The sequence below is a fragment of the Mesoplodon bidens genome (genome assembly GCF_964165515.1).
Source record: "Mesoplodon bidens genome assembly, chromosome: 3".
Lineage (NCBI taxonomy): Eukaryota > Metazoa > Chordata > Mammalia > Artiodactyla > Ziphiidae > Mesoplodon > Mesoplodon bidens.
In genome coordinates, this window is record NC_138178.1 from 132017041 (window position 1) to 132027082 (window position 10042).

The following is a 10042-nucleotide window of genomic DNA, read 5'->3' on the forward strand; positions in this document are numbered from 1 at the left end:
TCAGTCTTGCAGGTCAAGCTAGGTGCTTCCAGTTCCTGGGCCATACTCCAGTCTCAATGACACTCACCTCTTCAACCATCCCTGGGTCAGGTACTTCTGACTGGGAGCACTTGGGAGGAATCTCACGATTAATCCCATGACTAGAGATGGATTAAAATGAATACCCAGCAGCTTCAACAAGGAATATGTGCCACCAATATGGAAAAAAAAAATTTGATACCACTTCACTGAGAAAAATAAAAGAGCTAACGGAAAGATTTTCCTTGATTGAAGTTTAAAAAGATGTCATTTTCTCCCAAATTAATTTATGTTACCACGATTGTAATCAAAATGAGATTTCGAACATTATTTTAAAATTCACCTTAAAGAATACTTGAAAATACCAAATAAATATTTGAAAACAAAGAAAGATGAAAAGAAATTAGCTTTATGAGATTTGAAAACATTTTACAAAGCAGTAATAATTATAAGTATGATTGAGGCACAAAAATCAACAAACATATCAATATCTTAGAATAATTATTCCAGAAAAAGACACAATTCCACATAATAATTGAATGCTTTTTAAAGAAGGCATCCCAAAGTATTGGAAAAAAATATTTTTCGTGATGTTAAAACCTTTGTCGAGGTACATTAATAATTTAAATTCTCTCGATACCATATAATTAGGTAAATTCAAGGCTAGCCATTTAAAATAAAGGAACGCATAGCGTTGTCAGATCTCCGGGCGTGGGTGTACTTTTTAAACTAAAACTAGTCTGTTACATCTTACACGCACACACACAAAAACCCACCCAATCAACAGAGTCAATTACAAAATAAATAAAATTTTCAATATATCAAAATACACCAAAATAAAGAAGAAAACTGAAATACTCTCAGTTAAAAAAAAAAAGACAAAGGATGAATAAGTACACTGAAAACTCTCTAAAAATGAACTCTAAACCCCCAGTTGATAAATGGACAAAGGGTAGGGTCACACAGTTTACAGTTGTAGTTGATTAATAAACATATGAGAAAATAAACTCTCTCTAGTAATCAAAGAAAAAGCCAATTTAAAAATAAAAATTACCATTTTGGTAAATCAAATTAGGTAGTACTTTAAATAAATGAAAGTATTTGGTATCGGCAAGGCTCCCTTGTCCATAGCTCCTCAATATAATAACTCTCTTGAAAATCATCCAAAACATGGAAAAGCCTTTTGCACAAAAATATCTCTAGCAATAGTATTGGAAACCACCAAAATACCCAACAATAAAAGAATTGTTATGTAAACTGTGACATATGCACTAAGAAAAATATTATAAAATTATCTAATTATGTTTATAAATAGTTCCTTTTTAAATGGAGAATGTATAATTACATTACTCATGAAATTGGATACATACCATATACAATTATCTTTTTAAAATACATGGGAAATGATTGAAAGGAAACTAATATATATTAAGATGCTTTTTCCAGCTTTATTGAGATATTATTGACTTATATGTAAGTTTAAGGTGCACAACATGATGATTTGATACACATATATTGCAAAGTGATTATCACAGTAAGGTTAGTTAACACCTTTATCACCTCACATAATTACTATTTTTTTGGTGTGGTGATAACATTTAAGATTTACTCAACAGTACAACAATATATCAATACATTCAAGTACATAATACAGTACTGTTAATTACAGTCACCATGCTGTACATTAGATCCCCAGAACTTAGTCATCTTATAGCTGGTAGCTGGTATCCTTTGATCAGCATCTCCCAGTTCCCTCCACCACCACCCCACCCCCAGCCCTTGGCAACTACCTTTCAACTCTCTATTTCTATGAATTCTTCTGTTTTAGATTCCACACATAAGTGAGATCATACAGTATTTGTCTTTCTCTGTCTGACTTGCTTCACTTAGCATAATGCCCTCAAGGGCCATTCCTCTTGTTGCAAAAGATAGAATTTCCTTCTTTTTTATGGCTGAATAATATTACTCTGTGTATGTGTTTGTGTGTGTGTGACATTTTCTTTATCCTTTCATCCATCAATGGACACTTAGGTGGTTTCCATGTCTTGGCTATTATAAATAATGCTGCAATGAACAGGGGGATGTAGGTATCTCTTTAGGAAAGTAGTTTCATTCCCTTTGGATAAATACACAGAAGTAGGATTGCTGAGTCTTACAGTAGTTCTACTTTTAATTTTTGGAGGAACCTCCATACTGTTTTCCATAGTAGCTATACCCATTTACATTTCCACCACCACTACACAAGGGTTCCCTTTTTTCCACTTCCTTGACAATGCTTGTTATCTCTGTCTTTTTGATGATAGCCATTCTAACAGGTACAAGGTCATATCTCATTGTGGTTTTGATCTACATTTCCCAGATGATTAGTAATGTTGAGCATCTTTTCTTGTACCTATTGGCAATTTGCGTGTCTTCTTGGGAGAAATGTCTTTCAAGTCCTTTGCCAAATTTTTAATAGAATTGTTTGAGGTTTTTTGCTACTGAGTTGTATGAGTTCCTTATATTGGTTATTAATATATATATTGGTTATTAATCCCTTCTCAGATAGATGGTTTGCAAATATTTTCTCCCATTCTGTAGGTTGCCATTTCATTTTGCTGATTGTTTCTTTTGCTGTGCAGAAGCTTTTAGCTTGATGTAGTTCCTCTTGTTTATTTTTGCTTTTGTTGCTTGCACTCTTGGTGTCATACCCAAAAAATTGTTGCCAAGAGCCAATGTCAAGGAGCTTTTTCTCTATGTTTTCTTCTAGGAGTTTTATAGTTTCAGGTCTTACATTTAAGTCTTTAATCCATTTCGAGTTAATTTTGTGAGTGGTCTAAGATAGGGGTCCAATTTCATTCTTTTGCATGTGAATATCCACTTTTCCCAACACAATTTATTGAAGAAACTATCCTGTCCTCACTGAGTATTTTTGGCTCCCTTGTCAAATATTAGTTGACTGTATATGCATAGGTTTATTTCTGGGCTCTTGATTCTGTTCCATTGGTCTATGTGTCTGTTTTTATGCTGGTACGATACTATTTTGAATACTATGGCTTAGTGATAAAGTTTGAAATAAGGAACGTGATGCCACCAACTTTGTTCTTCTTTCTCAGGATTGCTTTGGCTATTTGGAGTCTTTTGTAGCTCTGTATGAGTTTTAGGATTGTTTTTATTTCTATTTCTATGAAAAATACTGTTGGAATTTTGGTAGAGATTGCATTAAATCCATAGATGTCTTTGGGTAGTATGGACATTTTAACAATATTAATTCTTCTGATCCATGAACATGGGATATGTTTCCATTTACTTGTGTCTTCTTCAATTTCTTTCATCAATGTCTTAATAGTTTTCAGTGGACAGATCTTTTACCCCCTTGGTTAAATTTATTCCTAAGTATTCTATTGTTTTTGATGCTACTGTAAATGGGGTTGTTTTCTTTTTTTTAGATAGTTTGTTTTTAGTGAATTGTAATAAACGGAATTTTGTATCTTGGTTTTGTATCCTGCAATTTTACTGAATTCCTTCATTACTTCTAACAGTTTTTTTGTTGAGTCTTTAGGGTTTTCTATGTTTAAGTTCATATCATCTGCAAACAGACAATCTTACTTCTTCCTTTCCAATTTGGATGCCTTTTCTTTCTTTTTCTTGCCTAGTTGCTCTGGCTAGAACAACCAGTCTCAAACAGTTAGCTAGGCTCTTCCAAATAAGGCAATTGCTTAAGTATGTATAACCAGTCAAAAAATTTCCTTGCTTTGCTTCAGCCTCTATTCTATAAAAGCCTTTCCCTTAGAAAGCTCCTAATCCCTTCCAGTTTGGTGCTGCCTGATTTGAATCACTGTTTGCTCAAATAAACTCTTGTCAATTTTAACGTGCCTCTGTTTATCTTTTAATGGGAATATGGAATCCACTTCATATTCCTTACTGGGAACTGATCTGGAGTTTGTTCTAGACTTACAGTGTTCCAGGTTTACAGGTGGTCAAGGATATCACTTCCAGGCAGCCTGGGAACAATGGCAAACTTTGGAGATCTCAGAAAAAGAAAGGTACTTGCACGTTAAGAGATAATGCAGATGAAACTGGAGAAGAGCCACCAATCCTTGGTTCCTGGGCTTAGATGAGATGATAAGGGCAATTCAAGGGAGAAAGAAAGCATTAGAATAGCCGTGCCACCTTTTAGGAAATCTCCAGATAGAAGTTAACCCATTGGCATTTGTAGTCTTATAGCTCTAGTTTAGTTGATCATAGAGCAAGGACAACAACCTCCTATTAATCAACACCTCCTATTACATGTGTATAAGTAAAACATGCCACACAGAACAGAACATTCACAATTTAAAAGCTCATATTTAGGGACTTCCCTGGTGGCGCAGTGGTTAAGAATCCGCCTGCCAATGCAGGGAACATGGGTTTGATCCCTGGTCTGGGAAGATCCCACGTGCCACGGAGCAACTAAGCCCATGTGCCACAACTACTGAGCCCACATGCCACAACTACCGAAGCCCGCATGCCTAGAGCCCATACTCCACAACAAGAGAAGCCACCACAATGAGAAGCCCGTGCATCACAACAAAGAGTAGCCCCCACACACCACAACTAGAGAAGGCCCGCGCACCCAGAGAAGACCCAACGCACCCAAAAAATAAATAAATAAAATAAAATAAAAGCTCATATCTACAAACTACATGAAGAGCTAGTACTGAAATTAAGTCATGGTGAGATTTTGTTTGGAGATTCTTCTCTAGAATAGAAAACAGGTTTAAAGAGAAAATATCAGTATGTATACAAATACAAATATTGCTGACAACTATGATTGTGATGTATCATATAAATTAAGCCTGTACCTAATTTGTACCAAATAAATAATGGGAAATAATTTTCCTCAAACTGAAGAATATGAATCCCCAGATTCAAATGGTCCATCAGATATCTAGCACAATGAATGAAACCAGATCCATACCAAGTTTCATCACAGAGACATTTCACAACACCAGAAATAAGAAGATCCCAAAAGCTTCCTGAGAGGAGAAGAATGTAATTTATGAAAGAATTGGAGTCCAACAGGCATCAGACTTCTTTTATTTATTTTTATTTTTTATTTTTTATTTTTTTGTGGTACGCAGGCCTCTCACTGTTGTGGCCTCTCCCGTTGCGGAGCACAGGCTCCAGACGTGCAGGCTCAGCGGCCATGGCTCACGGGCCCAGCCGCTCCGCCGCATGTGGGATCCTTCCAGACTGGGGCACGAACCCGTGTCCCCTGCATCGGCAGGCGGACTCTCAACCACTGTGCCACCAGGGAAGCCCCATCAGACTTCTTAACAGCACATTGAAGGTAGAAGGTGGAGGAGCAATGACCTTAAAATTCTGAGGGAAACTGATTTCCATCCTAGAATTTAATACCCAGAAAAGAGATGCCACTCTAAATTCAAATAATTTGAGGGGGTTTTGAAAAAGGGCTATTACTAAAGGGTGGGAAGGGATGCTGGAGTCCTCAAAGCTTTGCTGTTCCCATCACCAGGCCGAAGGATGAAGAGGAGGTAGTGGTTACCAGGATTCAGAAAAAGCAGATCATGTAGAGAGAACTACCTTGAGTGCAGGAATGACTTTCAGTGGAGGGCCATAGCCTGTGGGGGAAGCCCTAATGGAGTGGTGGAGGGAATAAATACCCTATCCTCACCCCCTATCCTTCTTAAGAGATTGGCTGAAATCAAAAAGAAACCAGAAGGCAAAGGAGCCAGTTGATATAGTTTCTAAACATCAGCCTCCTTGAGGGCAGAGACCAGAGAAGGGCAGAGACCAGAGAAGGGCAGAGAGTGGGTCTGGAGAAGCAAACCAAAAATATCTGGCACACCAGCCAAACCACAAATTTACTGTGAGTATGGAGGAAAAACATTTTCAGAAACACAAAAGCTCTCCTCCCATGTGCCATGAGCCTCAACGTAATGAGTTCACAAGACAGGGAATACATGGGATCCAACCGAGGGGCTCCAACTAAGAGGCAAGAGGGGGAAACTTCAGGATGACATCTGGCCTCATACCTGTAGAGCACCCAGTGTGTGTGCAGATTTAGAGGGAAGATGGGAGTCAGGGAAGTAGGGCTCCAAGGAGAAGGGAACTGACAGCTTTTCCTATATGCTGAAGTATTGGGAAGAAGTGCTCTAGGCAATTGGGGTATTTGGGCAAAAAATAGCAATGAATACATTAAAAACTAAGAAAATGGGGGGAAGTGATGCTTATTAATCCAGTAAAACAAAATTCGTAGAAAGAGTAACCATGAAGAAACCCCCAAAAGACATCTAAAAATCCAAAAGACGACCCCTAGGAAAGAATCATTGTTTGAATACCTGTCCCACTCTTGGAACCACAGCCAGTTGGTGTTAAATAAAGAAGCAATGACATCCAGAAGCAAGCAACCTACTCACCAGCAGCACGGGATGGATGCTCAAAGAAGAAACCCCTCCAGGAGAAGAGAGTCAGCTTGCCCTGAGCAGGTGCATTAGCTAACACCTTTCCTGTCTCCTGCTTCCCCATCCCCACGCCAGGGGGATAAGTGAGAAAGAAAGGCAGTGCAAGGGGACCGAGGACGGGCGCTCCCCACCACCACCAGCCATAAGTTTAGCCTGTGCTGATGGGGAGAAAAGGTTTGAATCAAATTTGAGACGGAATTTTTAAAAGGAACAGAACTGAATCTTAGTAACAGAAAAGGCACTTTTAACAACTAAGCGACTGACATGTTATGGAAATATATCATTAAGGAAGCTTTCTAACCAGAGGGAAAAAGAGAGGCTTGACAAGGAACAGAGGTAACAGTTTTTTAAAAAACAACCAAAAATTTGTTATAATATTCCGTTTGAGAATCCTTCATCAGACCAGTTACATAAATTAGAAAAATATCAGATGGTGGTTAAGTGCTATGCAGAGAATGTGAACAGATGGGCCGTGAGTATCAATGTGTTGCCACCTTAGGAAGGATGATAGGAAAGCCTCTGAGCGGCACCATTTAAGCTCAGTTCAGAATACAGGAGCCAGCCACAGGAATATTGCAGGGGATGGGATCAGGGGTGTGCAGAGGGGAAAGTGGGCAATCTTCCCAGGAAGAAGCTACAGCTAGTGAGAAAGACTGAGCTTGCTGTTGGAGGAACAAAAATAAGGCAGCTTGGCTCAGGTGTAGTGGGCTAGAATAGGACAAAATGAGATCAGAGAGGTATGCGGGGCTAGATCTAGATGGCAGAACGAGAGAGTTGTACCGTCCTTGAAGGCAGCAAGGCAAAGACACGTGTTTCTTGCAGGCCCTGCTCAAAATGCCAGACTGGAGAAACAAAGGGAGGGTACCAGAGTTGACTGCTAGAAGCCAAGAGCTGGGAGGGACGGTTGTAAAGTCACCAGCCATAGGGAGCATGACCCGAGTCAAGGGTCTTGCAGCCAAAGCCCCTACTGGGATAATTGGCAAGAAACCCATGAAATCATTCCATGGGGGAAAAACGTTGCTATTTGACACTGGCCACGCGAGAGGGCACCAACTCCAGGTTACATCTGTACCAGGTTAATAAGTCTTTTCCTGCTCCCTTATGTTGCCCGTTTCCTCTAATCCCCAAGGGCCCAAAGACACCTAGTGAATGGAGGAGCAAAGCAGGGCAATAATGCGGGACAGGCCAATCCCCACGTCACATGGTGGGTTTCCCAGCCTGGAACAAGCTTGAAGGAGGTGGAGTAGAGGAAAGGGAGATGGGAGGGAGGGAGCTTTAAAGAAAGTTAAGATGTTGAAGTTCTGACATTAGACTAGACTTAATTTGTATTACCTGAAAAACTGAGCATAATTCCATAATTCTTAAGAGCGACCAGAAAAGCTATGGAGCCAGAGACAAGAAAAGAGATAACTAAAACTGTCTCTGGATTTCTCTGAGTGGTAGATCTTTTCTACCTTTTGCTTAGGGTTAGGCGCTTAGTGGCATTTATGGAGCCATACCGCCATCAAGCAGAGATTGTTTCTGTCAAAGCCAGCTACCAGGTCTCAAGGAATGGAGACAGCCACAGGGTTGGAAGGAACTGGCCCCATGGGGACTGCGGGGGGTGGGGGGGGTTGGTTGTTTTGTCCTGAGGGTGCACCTGGGCAATGGGCTCCTGGCCGTAAAGAGTGAGTGTGTGTGTGTGTGTGTGTTTTAAGAAGATGCTATATTTAGTCCAACAAACAGTAGACTTCATGGTTTAAACGGCATTTGAGATGCTTTTTGAAGATCACTGATTTTGGCAGGCAGCAGCAGCATGGGGAAGAGGTGTTTCTGTTGGTGGGGGATAGGGCCAGGGCATGTTGGTATAAAAGTTGGGCTGGAGATAGTGTAAATGTAGGGAATAGGGGCAGATGAAACCAGAGGTAGCGCTGGGGTTAGGTGCTTTATGCAAGTGAACAGACATGTCCACATTGACTTAAGTCATGGAGGGTTTCTAGTAAGGATAGACATGCAGAGGAACCCAGAAAAAGCTGACCAACCAACCAGGCCTCAGAAAGAGGGGGACTCTGAAGAGTGGCCCTGGATCAAAGGAGGCTCTAGGAACCTAGAAGCCAGGAGAGTGGCCCTTCAATTCAGGGCTCCAAATTTGACACGATTCAGCTGCTCACTGCACACCTGCTTCATTCTATACCTCCCCAGCTGGCATCTTCTTTCCCTCTGCTCTGTAGGTTGCACTTGGCCTCTAATCCATCTAATAGCATTCTTCCGAGTTCAGCTCCCACTGCTAATGGCCTCATTCAAGAGAATGAGATCATCGTCCCAATATCAGGAATTGAACTATAATTGAATTGTACCTCTTTATAAAGTAACAAGACGAACACTGGGAAAGCAATTGGCCCAACTCAGTGTTTCCAGTTAGGCAACATCTTAGAGGCTGGTGGCCCTTGGGAGAGATCCTGTGTGTACTGACGATGGGGAGAGAGCTGCAGACAGGAGTACCTTGCCCCTTCAGCAAGGAGCAGTGGCAGGGGTATTTCTACCTAACAAAGGTCTGTGGTGTATTGGGATCCGCCATCCATTACAGGTAAGGAATAGGTCACAGTATGGCAGGACTTAATTCCAGGGTAACAGAATCTATACTTAATTGTGTAGGTAACAGTGTCTAGAATCCACCGCCCGCCCCCGCCCCGGTCCCCATCCCCACTCCTACCCCCCTCGCTCACACACACACACACACACACACACACACACACACACACACACACACACACACACACACACACACACACACACACACACACACACACACACACACACACACACACACACACACACACACACACACACACACACACACACACACACACACACACACAGCCTTCCCCCTGCTTTGTCGGGGCACCACATGGTGGCTTTTGGATGCAACCCAGACATTCTGCGTTTTCTTTCCTGTAATTGGAAAAGAGGGTTACCTCAGCAGGGAGCTTTCATGCAGCCTAGGGGCAGATCTCAAGCAAAGGATGAGAGAACCCCCTGATGCTCAGCGATAAGATCTTTCCTCTAACTGGCTTCCCAACATAGCTAAAAATATACCACACAAGGAAAGAGTATCCACTCAGGGTGCGCCCTCATGCAAATGAGAGCGGGCCCTCACTGTGAGGGTAAGTGATTAGAAATGCTTTTTGATGCTGAAAACTGAAAAGGACAAAAAGACAATGAAGGTGAAAAAATTTAGGAGCTGGCCGTGAGTAGCTAAATGGCTAAATTTGAGAAATAAGGAAGATGTTTCCTCTGGCCAATTCTCCTTGTGAGATTCTTGAATATAGGAAGGCAAAAACAGCTCCTTTCACAATTGTAAACAAACTGTGACTACTACATAGTCAATCACAAGAAGTATATGGTAAAGTCTAAATACTATGTTAAGTACTGTTGACTTGTATTCATTCAATAGATACCCACGACACACAAACCACGGACAACAGTCTGTGATATAGGCAGAATGGGTCTTTAACGGACGTTTAATAAATGGTGATAAACCATATTCAATAAAAGATCCTTCAATTTAATTTGATTTCTTACAAAATACACAGACCCTC